Source organism: Chiloscyllium plagiosum, chromosome 3 (genome assembly GCF_004010195.1).
Source record: "Chiloscyllium plagiosum isolate BGI_BamShark_2017 chromosome 3, ASM401019v2, whole genome shotgun sequence".
Lineage (NCBI taxonomy): Eukaryota > Metazoa > Chordata > Chondrichthyes > Orectolobiformes > Hemiscylliidae > Chiloscyllium > Chiloscyllium plagiosum.
In genome coordinates this window covers 81,716,881-81,732,681 of record NC_057712.1, presented here as the reverse complement: position 1 = coordinate 81,732,681, position 15,801 = coordinate 81,716,881, and the positions used below count along the sequence as shown (strand labels likewise).

Genomic DNA, 15,801 nt, shown 5'->3' with positions numbered 1-15,801 from the left:
AATATATCATTGTTCCCTCTGTGGGAATTCCCCTACTTAAAAGGATTGTGGGTCTGCCTACAGCACAATGACAGCGGTGGTTAAAAAAGGTAGCTCATCACCACCTTCTCAAGAACAACTAGTGATGGATAATAAATGTTACACCAGCCAATGACACCCATGTCCATGAGTGAATAAGAATATATAACTTGACAGCCATGTGGCCTATCTGATGCCATAGATTTTTCGTCAAAATAGAACTACTGATATGATCATTAAACATAAATCTATTTGTTTATCAACTGTCTGCAGAAATAAATGAAACAAAATGATAATGTTGCAAATTGATGAAATTCTTTTAGGAAGCACAGCAATTCCTAGTTCCTTATATATCTATTTAATTCATATACAGTACTTTCATCTCTCTGGAAACACTGGAAGTTCGAACCACACTTCAGAAGCTTAACATATTATCTAGGCTGTTTCTTTGGTGGAATGTTGAAGAAATGCTTTGATATCTATACAATCCATCTACCAGGCCCGCTATCAAGGAAAGGCCGCCGGCATTTTCAAAGATCCATTCCACCCTGGCAATGCTTTTCTACAACCTCTACCAGCGGGGAGAAGGTACAGAAGCCTGAATACACGTATCAGCTGGTTTTGAAACAGTTTCTACGCTACTGTTGTTAGAATACTGATTGGACTCACAAAATCCTAACATTTGCCTGTACCTGCGTTTTTGTTTTTGCCGTGGTTTACCTATTATTTACTTACCTATGCTACTTAACTCTGTGATCTGCCTGTATTGCTTGCAAGACAAAGCTTTTCACTGTGTCTCAGTACACATGACAATAAATTCAATTCAATTCAATATATGTTCTATTTTTCAACTAAGGCCCTATCAACCAACCTGTGTAACAGAGGTCCAATTATTGGAGAATATGCAGGGATATCTTCCTCTCGGCTAAACGACATTTCCTGTCAACTAAAAGAAAGGTTAATCCGCCATTCATTTTATCTTTTTGGTACCAGCTAAGTTCAACAGGGCATATTTTATTTGCGTATAAAACAACATCTTCTGTAAACCGCGTTGGTATGTCTTTAGTGAATCAGCTTTTGTTCATCCAAGTTTTTTTCCTCTTCCTTACACAGTGTGTTTATGAATTTTGGTGGAGGAAGGCAGGACCTTTTCCTACAACGAGAGAAAAAAAAAACGAAAGGGTGAGGTTCCCTATTCTCTCGTGTACATTGTCATTGGTTCAGTTGTAGGGTTGCCTGCCAATATGTTAGTTAGAGAAAGAGAACAAAATTAAAGGTGAATGAAAAGTGCTATCCCAATTGGCTAGTTCCATTTACATCCCTGGCACTATTTCAAGTCTATTCATTTTCCTTCAATAGTTAGTGAGCAAGGGAAGAGATTATGACTTTATATAAAATAGCTGCATAAGACAGTTTGTATTATGCACTTTCCACCCCAACCTTACAAATCATCAATTTCACCAACGCATTCCACCCTGACCTTCTGACATCTCCCTCCCCTTCCTGGACCTCTCCATCTCCATTAATGACGACCGACTTGACACCGACATTTTTTGCAAACCCACCGACTCCCACAGCTACCTGGATTACACCTCTTCCCACCCTACCTCCTGCAAAAATGCCATCCTGGATTCCCAATTCCTCCGCCTCTGCTGTATCTGCTCCCAGGAGGACCAGTTCCACCTCAGAACACACCAGATGGCCTCCTTCTTTAGAGATGGCAATTTCCCTTCCCACATGGTTAAAGATGCCCTCCAATGCATCTCGTCCACATCCCGCACCTCCGCCCTCAGACCCCACCCCTCCAACCGTAACAAGGACAGAACGCCCATGGTGCTCACCTTCCACCCTACCAAACTTCGCATAAACCAAATCATCCGCCGACATTTCTGCCACCTCCAAAATGGACCCCACCACCAGGGATATACTTCCCTCCCACCCCTTTCTGCCTTCCGCAAAGACCATTCCCTCTGTGGCTACCTGGTTAGGTCCACACCCCCCCCAACAAACCACCCTCCCGTCCTGGCACCCTCCCCTGCTACCGCAGGAATTGCAAAACCTGCACCCACACCACCTCCCTCACCTTTATCCAAGGCCCCAAAGGAGCCTTCCACATCCATCAAAGTTTTACCTGCACATCCAGAAATATCATTTATTGTATCCAATGCTCCCAATGCGGTCTCCTCTACCTTGGGGAGACTGGACGCCTCCTAGCAGAGTGCTTTAGGGAATATCTCCGGGACACCCGCACCAATCAACCCCACTGCCCTGTCGCCCAACATTTCAACTCCCCCTCCCACTCAGCCGAGGACATGCAGGAAAGGCCACCAGCATTTTCAAAGATCCATTCCACCCTGGCAATGCTTTTCTACAACCTCTACCAGCGGGGAGAATGTACAGAAGCCTGAATACATCACCGTTCTCTCACCACCCGATGCCTGGAGGAAGAACACCTCATCTTCCGCCTCAGAACACTTCATCACCAGGGCATCAATGTGGACTTCACCAGTTTCCTCATTTCCCCTTGCCCCACCTCACCCCAGTTCCAACCTTCCAGCTCAGCACCGTCCCCATGACCTGTCCTACCTGCCTATCTTCCTTTTCACCTATCCACTCCACCCCCCTCTCTGACCTATTACCTCCATCCCCACCCACACTGACCTATTGTACTCTATGCTACTTTCTCCCCACCCCCTCTCATTTATCTCTCCACCCTGTCTCTATTCCTGATGAAGGGCTTTTGCCCGAAACATTGATTTTCCTGCTCCTCGGATGCTGCCTGACCTGCTGTGCTTTTCCAGCACCCTCTAATCTAGAATCTGGTTTCCAGCATCTGCAGTCCTTGTTTTTACCCTGTATTACAACACTGTTGTTCCAAGTTTTCAGAATTCCATCTTTAGGAATTGTTTCAACAAAGAGTGTAATAGTAAGAAAAAAGAGTGTTCAACAATATTGCTTTTGGGTCATAATATTGATGGTTTTTTAAAAAAAATCTCCACTTGATGGTAATTCCTTGAAATACAAGTCAAATGACTTGACAGATGCAGAGATGAACTCCAAAACTCATTACTTATTGTCTGTTCCGAATTGCCCTTGAAAAAATACTTGTGGACCACCTTCCTGAACTGTTCCAGGGTAAGTGGTGTAAGTCCACATTGACTGCTGTACTTTTTGATGCTTGTATAGAATCATAGAACTTACAGTTCAGATGGAGGCCATTTGACCCATTGTGTCTGTTCCAGCTTCCAAAACAGCTGCTCAGCTGGTTCCATTCTCCAGCTCTATCTCCATAGCCCTTTAACTTCATCACTTGCAAATATATATCCAGTAGCAATGTGATGCATCTGAGAGGCCAGCCAGATCATGTAATAACATTGTCAAACACGATTGTGGGTCTGGTGTCAAATATAACCCAGACCAGTTGTGGACAGATTATCTTCATTTTAAAAATATAAGAATACAATTTGAACCTGCTATATCTAGCTTATTTGGAATTATTGCACAATGGACAGTTTTCTAAAGAAGTCTAAGTCTTTTCTTATTCATGACCCACCTCTTTTGGATCCACATTCTGAGATGTGGGCATAATACCATACAGCAAAAGAGTCACCATTACTGAGGCTTCAGTTCAGATTTATTTGATAACCGAATGTAAATTCCTGAGCTGCCATGTTGGAATTTGAACAAATGACTGTGGGTCAGTAATCTGGGCCTCTGGAATGCTACGCCAGTAACTTAAGACTTACACAATGGTGTGGTTAAACAGGAAAGTGAAATTCTCAGCTTCTTTTCCAAAGTTCTTTTTGTCTTCAAAATGATGGACAAATAAAAACTTGAAATTATAAGCAATTTCACAATGAAAAATCTTCCAATTACGCAGCTGAATATCTCAAAACATTTTGGAGAAATGAACATCAAGCGAAAAGGGAAGGAATTTGGAAAGAAGTCAATGGCAGAGTCAAACTGAAAGAAGTAAAAAGGATTAGGTTACAAGTAATATTTATTCAGGTCTCCACTCCCTTTTGACTGAGGGAAAAAAATCCAATAGCTAGGGAACAGATGTTTGAGTATCTACCCTTTCCTACCCTAACATTATACATACAGATGTGTCTGTTCATCTTCCAAAATGGCAGCAGAGTTGACAGTGTTCAATTCCTCAGCATGGAGTTCGGCTGCTCGTGTCTCAAGCAGCGAATTCCGTCGCATTCACATGGCTTCACGGTTGCCTTTTCAATTCGGTAATATTTTTATTTGTTTTGGGAGTTCAGGACCCTGTGTATCTCCATCCTTGCTCCAACTCAGATGGCAACATTAGAAGATGAGCTAGGATCCCGTCGGTCGACTTGGAGCTCGGATACCCGTCAGTCAATGTCCAGCGCGGTAGAGACGCGGGACCTGCGAGGCGAGACCACCTCCAACTCGGAGGCGGCGGACACAGAAGTGACAGAAGCAGTGACAGCAAGAAAAGAGCACCTTGCCAAGACCCCAGGGATGATGTCAGACTTTGCCAGTTGGAGGAGCAGAGAGGGTGAAGTCTACGGAGAGGGAAAAATGAACATTTGGAGCATTATTAATATGAATTTAATATTAATTTATTTCATATTTTATCATTTAAACAATTTATTCTGTAATCCAAGATGGTGCCAGAACGTGGCAACATTATCCACTTATCACTGTACCTCAGAACAAGTGATAATATTAAATAAATCTAAATCTAAACTGACACACAAAAGATCAGATTGAAGGAATGATATTCTCCCACCAGAATTCCTGTGAATTCCACTTTTTCTGTGACCAGGGGGAAACACCTTTGTCTAATATACATGAATATTTATATCATATCAAAATAAAAGGGATGGTTCAAGAAAACTTGCAGTAACTATTCTTTAAAACCTACTTCAGTCTTATTGACTTGTCCTGTCCCCTGACAGATAAAGTGGCAGGGAGTTGCCTTCTTACTAATACTGCATATTAAACGATACTCCTTTCGTGTTAATGATGTCGTCGTATTTACAGTATTTTGTATTTACAATTCAGTCAGTGCTAGGAAAAATGACAGCATGATGTCTTGTACCACTTCCAGTAGGGCTTGAGAAATTTGAGATTCAGTTTTAAGCTTAAGCTTAACTTTTCAAGAAGATTTTGAAGTGACAGTGAATTATGCATTAAAGCAAATCAGTAATGTGAACTTAATAGTATAGCCATTAAAAAAATCTTCATTAATTCCATTTACTTTCAGTTTTTAGTGATGACAGATGGATGGTTTGATTTATAAATCTGTATGCCATTATTATTTAGTAAGTGCAGATTCCTTAGGTAATTCCAAATGTCTCAGAGAACCATAATCACTGGCCTGTGAAATGTCGGCCATCAGATTGTTTAGTTAGTGGGCATTATTCAACAACTTGGAAGATGGTTTATAGTTGGCTGCCAGGAAAATTGTCGTCATCATGGAGGCCACATAGGTGAAGTTTTGAAGCACAGCATTATAGCTAGCTTGAAAGCAGTAGCAAAGAACCCAACTTTGACAAGCACAGTGAATGCTGATTGACTGCCGTTAAGGATAAAGATAAAATGGTGATTTACAGAAGCATCTAGTCATCATGCCAGTGAGTAGGTAGAAAACAGAATGCAGAAAGGTGAGCAATAATGGGTACCTTGGAGAAAGTTACACTGTCACTCAATAGGAATGAGAATAAATGCAAAATGGATTGCCACATGGTCTGCTCTGCAATTTTGCTACTGAATTATGACATTGTTGGAGAGTTATGATGGAGATGCATTATAGCTGTGGTTCAACATGCCTGATAGAAGGAGCAGATTAGCACATAGTTAGCAATCATTGATAATCTAAGTCTCCATGTAGTATTTTAATAACCCATAATTAAATACCAAAAAAATGAGAAGAAAATAGCTTGGGCAAGTGTTCCTTCAAGGTAGATCCAGTAGTTTTGGTGATGAGGTTGTTTCAGGGTTTCCCTTTTGCAGCAGGTGGTTTTTCTATGTGGTGACCATCATGGACATCCAGGTAACCAGGATTAGTTTATCTCTTAGATGTTGACACTGAAGATAACACATGAGTTCACAAGAGACACTAACGTTGTACAAGTATATCTTGAGCAGCATTGTCTCAAATCCTGGCCTCAATGAAAAAGAGAAGTACATTTCCCTTCCATGGTGCACACCATCCTGACTTGAAATCTATTGTTGCTTCTCCACTGCTGATGGGCAGCATCCTGAAAATTCCAACCTCATGCTGTAGGTGTACCCGCACCACACGGACAGCCACAGGTCAAGAAGACATCTCACTTAGGAATGAGTAATAAATGTTCTCTTTGTCAGTAGCACAGGCATCTCATGAAATTGATAAATAAGAAAAAAAATGAATAAAAAGAGAATATGGTCTATGTAGTGTTTCGTTGAAGACAAATTTTTGGACAAAGCCCATCAGCAGCTACATATTCCAGAGTGTAGCTTCCAGGGTGAGAATGTTATTAGCTTGATTAACAAAGACACTGTCATTAACATTGATGAACTTCTGAAGACTATTATTGATGTTATTCCTGATGAATCAACACTTCTAACTGAAGGAGCAAGTCCAATGTAGCAGGTACGAGAGAGCAGAGCTGACCAATATGAGACATCACATACAAAATAAGATTCAGATTTCGATGTCAAGCTCCAAGTCCAAAAGGGACTTAATTATCTATTGCAAAGAATAAGCTTCTCTGTTACAAAATTGTCTCAGCAATACAATATCTTGTATTTGTCATTCCTGTTCATAAAGTGTACTCAGTTACGAAAGTTTACATTTTGCTGACACAAAAGTATCTTAATGTTCAGTTTGAAGATGGTGAAAGTATGTGAAGTCTTTGCTCGCTAATAGCACCGTTGATAGTTTGCATGACATTGTTTAATTCAGCTGTCGGAGATGATACAAACAATAGAGATAGGCTTTTAACCATAAAATGCATAAAGTGAAGTTGTTATCTGAGAAAGCAGTCTCTTTTGTTTGTGCTTTTCAAAGCATTTTTAAAACATAATATTAATAAACTGTCAAGATAGTATAAATTCTTAAGTTCACAGTCTAAATATTTTAGTCAAGCTGCGGCAGTAAGGAAGCTTTCGAAATATTTTCCTGATCGGTCATATAGTTACAACAGCTATTTCAGCTAATAAAGAAAAAATGATTTAGTGAAAGTTAAAGCTTTGTAGTTTTGCTTTTTATATTGTCCAGTTCTTTATCATCCATCATCTGATTGTGAACCATAGGGTAGACATAATGCTTCAAAGGCACCCAGAGATACCAGAAGCAATAATGTGTTTATCTGAAGGATAATGATAATCCCAATGGTAGTTCAGCAACCTCCCGCAGCCAGACTTAGATAATCAAATGCGGTGCTCCAAATATATCAATTCAATGGATTGGGCACTGTCATGACATTTTAACTAATACTCCCCCTCAGGAATTTAATACACAATATTGTAATGAATTGCTTTGTGCTTGCAATTAATTCTGCCCGAAATGGAATATAAAACATTTCATTTTAGGGAATAAACATAATTTTATGGTAGCTGAGCAGTGAAATTCTATAAATAAAAACTGTTTTCTGGGGCAAACTTATGAGGGGTGTAGGTGATTTTTGACTTTAGGTAATACTTTAAAACAGGTGGGATCAGATCAGTCACCCATGCATCTCTCTTGACATTCATTTCCATTAACTTCAAATTGTTCAAAATCTTATGACTCTCTTTGAAGAGAGAGCTGAAATGCTTCTCTCAACCAACAGCTAAATGTCATTTTATTTGTTCAACCAGGCATGGGAACTTAGCTGCTGGAGTTATCTCCAGAACTTTGTATGTACATTCCAAAAAGTTATTAATTATGTACGAGTGCATGGAAAGGTACCCCGGAGGCAAGATAAGATGGTATGTAAATAAAGTCTTTATTTTCATATTTTGATTGTGTTATTTTAACTTTGTAAAGTGAAATAAATATTTAAACTTGGTGTTGGCAGTTCTGGAAAAGTAAGGATGTGTTTTTGAATATATAAGCCATTTTGTCTTTCAGTACAAGACAATAGCCAGGAAAAAGGATCATACCTTTGGAACTGCTTGTTGCATAAACCAAAACAAAAAGCATGTGCACTTAATGGAGTTGAAATTCAGTAAGAAAATCTATTGCCGGCCCTTTGTAACTTCAGCCAATTTTCCATGGTTTTGCAGCTCTTCTATCAAAGGTGCAACAAACAAGCTCTGAAAAGTGACTGGACTTTCTGATGAAGATTCAAAATGATCCAACGTTTTTTCTCTACTGTCCATAATTCTGGTGCAAGTTTATAAAACAGCCAAAGACCATGTTGAACAATGCTAATGATACCAGTTATAACTGGGCAGAGATGTAAAATACTAAAACTTTCCTTTGAAAGATTTGTTTTAAGACAGGGCAACTGCACAAAACGTCAAAGTGGTTTTAACAGAATTGTTCTTTTGAAGATGAATTTATTTTTATGCTTCTGCGGATTTGATGATTGGATTTAGCATGTGGCTTCTGGTTTCTCAACATGTGCAACGCACTTTTCAATGTTGCAAAAAGTTCAATTGCAGAAAAGTCATGTAGCTCATGTCTTAAATTGATGCCTATCACCTTTGTTTTCCTTCTGACTTCACAAATAATTGAAATAATTTTAGTCCTTATACCGTGGGTAGCATTTTTCAATGCTCAACTAGGCCCTATTCAGTGGTGAATTTGTCAGATACGTAGATGCATTACCTGCAATTGCCAATTATTTGGATAGGATCAACTACTGAAACAATATATTTGAAAATCCTATCCCAATTTTAAGTGAAGTTTTATATTGCCAACAGGTTTTAGATTCCACACCAATTATCCATTTTCCAGCCCAATTTCATATACCAGAAGCAAGAGCATCACAAGAAATTGATCCTTGAACCACTTCTACGTGTTTCAGAAGACCTGCCACCACCTATCATGTCAAAATGGAATGCTCATCTCCAAGAAAAAAAATGATCTTATCTATCTGCTTCAGAAATAGTAGCCTCAGGTAAGTTCAGAAAATGGGTTCAACGTTGACAATGGAGGGATCCTGGACTGAGGATTCAGAGAAAAGAGCTTAATGGTTCCACAAGTTTACTTCTTACCAAGAAATATAGGAAAACCTATGATTAATTAACAACTACAATGGTTGCTGAAGGATTCTAAATGAGATGGGCACTGACATCTGTCTTCCTCATTATTCATTACACAGGAGTTATAGAGTCATAGGGATGCCCAGCACAGAAACAGACCCTTCTGTTTGACTCATCCTAACCTAATCTAGTCCCATTTGTCAGCACTTGGCCCATATCCCTCTAACCCCTTCCTATTCATCTTCCCATCCAGATGCTAGTTAAATGTTGTACAAGAAACAAGCTGCAATTAACTGGCCTCAAAAACAAACAATAGCTTTTTAGTTCTTTTTAACACTTCAATCTATGTTAGCCTTTGGTAAATAAAGTCAGAGGGCTTAAAACTCTGTTTTAGGTAATGCTCCTGATGCCCAAGAATTGACCTCTACCAATTTAATTGTTGGATCAAAACCTACTCAGGGTGGGCTCAGGCTGAATATTTTGCAGCCATTTTAAAAATAAAAATAATTAATTTCTACCCCCCCAAAAGTCTTTGTACTCCAGGATCACACATTCCCTCCACTTCACAATCTACTGCTATACCTTCAGCAGAAGGTCAGGGAAGATGTTAGATACTGTCAATGTTTGTGCACACATTCAGCAACATCTGGACAACATTCAGGCTGATGAATGACAAATGCTATTCACACCATACAAATGTCAAAGAATGAACGCTTCAAACAAGAGAGGATCTAACTTTTACTTCTTGGCATTCTGTTGCATTACAGTTGCTGAATCCCAAATAATCAACATCTTGGGGGTTACCATTCACCAGAAACACTAACTTGGAATAACCATATAAATGCAATGATTACAAGAGGCTAGGAATTCTGTAGCGAGACCTCCTGACTTCTCAAAACCTGAGCATCATCTACAAAGCATAGGGGTCAGGAGAAGGATGGGATACTGCCAAATTGTCTGGATGAGCACTGTTCGAACAACACTCAAGAAGCTTGACACCACCAAAGAAAGAAACAACCCATTTGATTGGCACCTTGCCCAATATATTTAATACTCAGCCCCCAGGCACTACCAACACACAGCACCAGCAATATGAACCATCCACAAGATGCATTTGCAATGATTCACCAAGATTCCTCAGACAACACCTTCCAAACCAATGGATCACTATTACCTTGAACGAGAAGAGCAGAAGATAAATGGGAACATCGTCATCTGCAAGTTCCCCTGTAAGAAACATACCACTCTAACTTGGATAAATATCACCTGTTATGGACTAAGCCAGACCACTCAAAACATTCTTAAGCAGGCAGTCCAGATCATAGCTTTGCAACTTGTTTCAGTAAGTGTACAGTGAAAATTACCTGAAGTTAGCTAGGTTGACTACTAAATTTTAAAACAGACAAAAATTTATTCACAAAATTACACAACGAAACACAATGAACAGAATAAAGAACCCCTACAGAACTCAGTCTATCCAAACTAGACTTAAGTATGTTGTCTGAATATGCTGTCTGAATATACACAACAGTCCCAATAAGCAAACTCCCTTTAAAAACCAGTATAAATGGGCCACATGCTTATAGATTGAAGTTGAAGGGCAGAAAGAGAGAGAGAGAGAGAGAGAGAGTTTCCACACAGCTCGCTGTTGAATTCCCAACCAGTTCAGGACTGAACTAAACTGCTCAGCTCAGCTAGAGAGCTGACCACTCCCCTTTCATTATACAGGTCACTCCTAAAACATGACCACTCAAGGGGCCTCTCAAAATCGTTTTCATCTCTGTACCAAACCAGACTGATTGGAGCCTGGCCCGGTTTATTACCCCTCTGATGAAAATCAAGGGCAGAGTATCCTTGCACCAAGGAACAGCTTTTTAGGAAAAAAGAGGGACCATCTTTGTGACATACCATTCCCTCAGGGTCACGGAATCAAAGTCCTGGAACTTCATTCCGGATAGCAATATGGGTCAACCAACACCCCATGAATTGCAGTGCTTCAAGAAGACAGCTCACTACCACTTTCTCAAGGACAATTAGAGGGGAGCAATAAATGCTGACCCAGCCAATGAAGCCCACAACGTTTCCTCATTCCCTTTCAAATAATTCTCACCATTATACACTGTGCAAGATAGCTTGTTGCGAGTTATGGAAGTCATTCATTTCTCTTCATTTAACTGTGTCCCTAAATGGTATTTGACATTACTGGTTTCCAGTTAAGAAACTACACTGACCTGAGGCAGCAAATGAAAAAGAGATCAGCATTGCAGAAGTCTAAGTGTTACTCACTCTTACGTTTTCTGATGCATTCTTAAAGAAGCTCATCTTTTACATTATTTTGGTAGCACAGAACTTGAGCATTGTTGAAAATAGAAACATCTTCTCAAAGCTTTTCAGCTTCCATCCATCTGGACAATTTGCAAGAACACCAAGAAGGGAGAAATGAAGATTAACACAGTTTGAGAGGAGAGGAGAGTGCTGATTGATTGGTAAGTGAACTCTGATTATTGGAGGCAATGCTATGGAGAATGAAGAGATGAATGAGATTCACAAATCGTTGCCAAGCTTTCTTTAAAGATATTTTCAAATCAACCTAATCGAATATGTTATTACATACTTCTAGAGCAAGAGAGACTTGAATGTACGTCTCTGTGCTCAGAGGTGAAGCCAAAAGGGGGCTCAAACTTTTTTTTACATTTCTGACTAGGCAGGTTAACTCACATTGGTTAGGGCATTGCCCTGAGAAATGAACGAGTAAATAGCTGTCACATATTTAGTTGAATTGAAACAGGGTGCAGCAAATGTATGTGTTGCTTTTGCCTACAAAGGACAGATCCTTATGTGCTAATACACACAGCTTCCAGAATATCCAGGAGACCCACATTGCAAGTCAGACTGATTATCCTAAATTGGTGGCCATTGTAGTTCATCCCACACTTGGGATTATTTGACAAATGCTGTTCAATCATAGAATCACATCTAATGATAGACATTTTGTTGCAGGGTTTGAGAGTGCAGGCTGGTTGGGTTGTGCTGTGCTTTTTTTGTACTGTTTGATATGACCTATCTGCTACTGTACATGCAATTAATAATGAATCATCATTTACTGATGCATTCTCCATATAAAAATCTCTACCAATCAGAGTCCAACGTGTCAACCAGTCAGCACTCCCCTCTCAGAGTACAAATATTGGCTTTCTTCATTATTAAGTATTCTTGTAAATTGACCTAATTAGTGCAAAATTAAAACTTTGGAAAATTACATTTTTCAGCATTACTCAAGCTCCATCTCTGTTTTTACAGTAGTAGACCTTGGAAGAGATTGTGTCTTGGGCAGCGATCTAGACAGACTGCCTGTTGTTAAGGTTTCCTTTTCAATTATAATTCTGCTGACTATTTATATGATTAAAGTTCATACAGGTCTGTACACAGAATCATCTCTCTCTCTCCACAAGCTGGAGTTATGTGATATCTAATATTACCACTGATGTATACTGATTACTTACATATTTAATTATTAACTCTTTGCTCCACATAATCCCTTTTAGCTCAGAGAGTAAGCTAGAGGGGTCCTTGAGAAATTTTAAGGCGGGTGAGCAAGGGCAATTGATTGTGAATGGAGTTAAAAGGGCATAAAATGGAAGCATGGCTGGAACCACCACCTTCCAGATTTTACTCCCCTGGGACAAGGGATGAGCATTAGCCCTGTTCCAAGAGGTATGATAACAATTTAGGTATTTCAATGAGTCTTTCAACTTCAGGTTTGACCCACTTTGCAGATGTTTGTAATGGCTAGTCCACTTACCAGGGTTTAGGAAACTTGGAGCTGCAATGAGGTGAGGATAGCTTGAGGAGAAGATAAGCCTCATTGAGAGTGGGGCAAAAGATACAAAAGGTGTTTTCTCCTAATTGCACAAGCTCACCCTCCATCAGATGTGTCCTTACCAAAGGCCTAGCCCCAAAGCCCCACTAGAATTAATGATTGGACCTGGTCCCTTGAAGCTGCAGTCACCCGAGAGTTCTTTCTACCTAACTGGAAGCAGTGCTGAATTCCAGACAGCATTCTGTAAATGATGAAAAGAGCACACTGGACTTTTACCTTGATAGTATGAGGAGAACCCACACTTCTAGGTATCCCATGCACTTTGAGGCATTTTTTCCCAGCTGGAATGTTAAAATCCTCCCCTGGGATGTGGAGATATACCAATTACTACAATGCAGGAGGAAAATAGCAGGATAGAACAGCCCAAGAAATGGCTCACTGAAAGGAATGCTTAATGATATCCAATCTCTGTTGCTGAGGGTATATATGAAGACATCGGGACTCCACCATACATGAGAAATTAATAGCAATCCAGAAGAAGCTTTGAAACATTTTGACCTACCTGTCTCTGTTTGCCAGTGAGGTTGCAGACAATGTTGGAGAGAATGGATGAATTCAGCACCAATTTGTGCACTGTCTTTGTACATGGAGTTGAGAGTATGGAGTCACAGAAGTGTGGGTGATCAAATGACTGAACACTGGAGGGATATATAATCCCAGAGTGATGGAGACTCCAAAGTAGCACTGAAAGAGTTACAGACTGTTGGCAACTTGGCTGTGGGATCAGCTAGCAGTTTGTGTGGACAACAGAAAATCCACAGGACTGTTCAAAGTGACAGGAAACATACCAAGTGCTGTTTTCAGAATGTATGCCTATTTTCTCTGTCCATGGCATTCAAAGCACTTCACTAATACATGGTTGTAGCTCGCTACCATAGAACAAAAGGAATGTTCTAAACAATAGTATTTCCACAGTTATAATATTGAACTTCAAAGGGTTGCTAGAGATCACCCAACCAACATCCTTTTTATTTAGATGTTTAGAAAAAATGCCTACTTCTTTTGTTTAGGTATAGCTTGAAAGGAGTCTGGAATTGAGTATAAAGCTATCTTGCTCCAAGTCAGTAGTCATTCTGAAACTAGCAGCAATAGTCTAGACAAAGGCACTTTGGCAGTGATCTGTCACACGTGGCACAAAGAATTACATTTCATGGATCAATGGTATGTTGAGTGTAATCTCAGGGGAAGTCCCTTTGTTATTTTCCACAATTCAAGGAGAATAATAAAGACTGCAATTACTGTAAATCTACTGTTTGTGTTTAATGTTGCTCAATTATCTGCTCAATAAATTAGTCTAGGTTTATAGCCTAAGCTATTGTCTGATACAGTCCATTTGCTGCTGCTTTTCTAAAGTTGGGGGAGACAAGTAAGACAGTAATATATTTAGTGATCTGGGGTAAAGTTGCTATTCAAACCCTGGCCTCACTGCATTTATCTAAATATCAAACAAACAGTCATCAAAGAATGCAGGCTCTCTTCAAGAAGCATTCAACCAAACCGAATCCAAGAAAAATATCCAGTGTAAAACCTCAAAGGTATAACATCATTAATCAGTCCCAAACAACAAATTGGAGGTTAAATTGTTAAAAATGTGAATGCAACCTGACTAGCATCCAACATATCTACATTTCAGTTTTTAACAGAGGTGGATTGGGAGCAGATGTCCAACCTACTCCCAGGAGGTGGATAGGAAGATTAAATATTATACTGCCTCCAATCAACCTGCTGGAACCAACTGCATCCCTCTTCAACACCCCCCAAAATCAATATGTGGGAACATAGGAACATAGAAACAGGGGTAGGCCATTCAGCCCGTGCAGACTATCCCACCATTTTGGATGGAACACTTCAATGTCTTTCACCCTGCACTTCTTGATAACACTGTGGTAATCAGAAATCTATCAACTCTATTTTAAACATGCTCGATGACTGAGCTTCCACAGCCCTCTGTGGTAAAGAAATTCAAAAGCCCCCAACCTTCTAAACAAAAATAATTTCTGCTCAACTTGGACCTCAGTGGGATCTTTCTTATTTTTAAATTGTGCTCTCTGGTTTAACACTCCCTAGCCAGAGGAGACATCTTGCATGCAACGACCCTGACTATTCCTCATTCTTCAAAAGGGCGAGTTTTCTCAATCTGTCTTCATTGGAAAGACTTTTTTTTATTTTTTTTTATTTCAAAATATACTTTATTCATAGAAATAAATCTTTGGTACTTGTATAATTTGTCTTGTCATTCATAGATATATACATTGCATGTCTTAACTTTACAAAGAACAGATTGAATTACTCGAATTTATTGTTATCCTATTTACAGTTCCCTTTATTAACCATCCAGTCTCTTGTTATTTAGCTGTGGCTTCAACAGAACCCACCTACTGAGTGGGTGCCCTGTTATACTATAGCAAATGAACCTTTTTTAATCCCAGTTTATGGGGTTACCGTTGTCCTGTCTCTGGGGAAGCTGTCTGCATCCCCATGGTGAGCACGAACTGCTGGACCCTCGCTGGGCTGAGGTAGCTATCCAGGCTCTCACTGGGGTCATTTACTTGCTCTGGAGTCATTGAGCCAAGGCAAGGGTCTGCACCGTCCAGTTCTGTGTCTGACAATGGGACAGTCAGAGGATCGCAGCTCTCAGTTGTCTGTAGTTGTGGGGCAGTGGGTACCCCCTGGTTCTCACTGGGTGGAGGGTGGACTTCGGGGGGTCCGTTGTTTCCTGGTTGGGAGGAAATGCCCTCCTCTTTATCTACGGC

General features: G+C 40.0%; 1 long non-coding RNA gene across 2 annotated transcripts in view; it reads right to left on the bottom strand.

The window, feature by feature from the left end:
* Positions 1-1,027: 1,027 nt before the first annotated feature.
* LOC122548654 overlaps positions 1,028-15,801 on the bottom strand; it is a 27,439-nt gene continuing 12,665 nt past the window's right edge. Inside the window, exons 2-3 of one of the 2 annotated variants that reach the window (XR_006311293.1) lie at positions 4,121-4,553; positions 1,028-1,171 (exon numbers count right to left, since the gene is read on the bottom strand). This is a non-coding gene — a long non-coding RNA (uncharacterized LOC122548654). Of the gene's footprint in view, positions 1,172-3,640; positions 4,554-15,801 lie in introns of those variants that run through there. The other variant, XR_006311292.1, reaches the window with a different exon arrangement.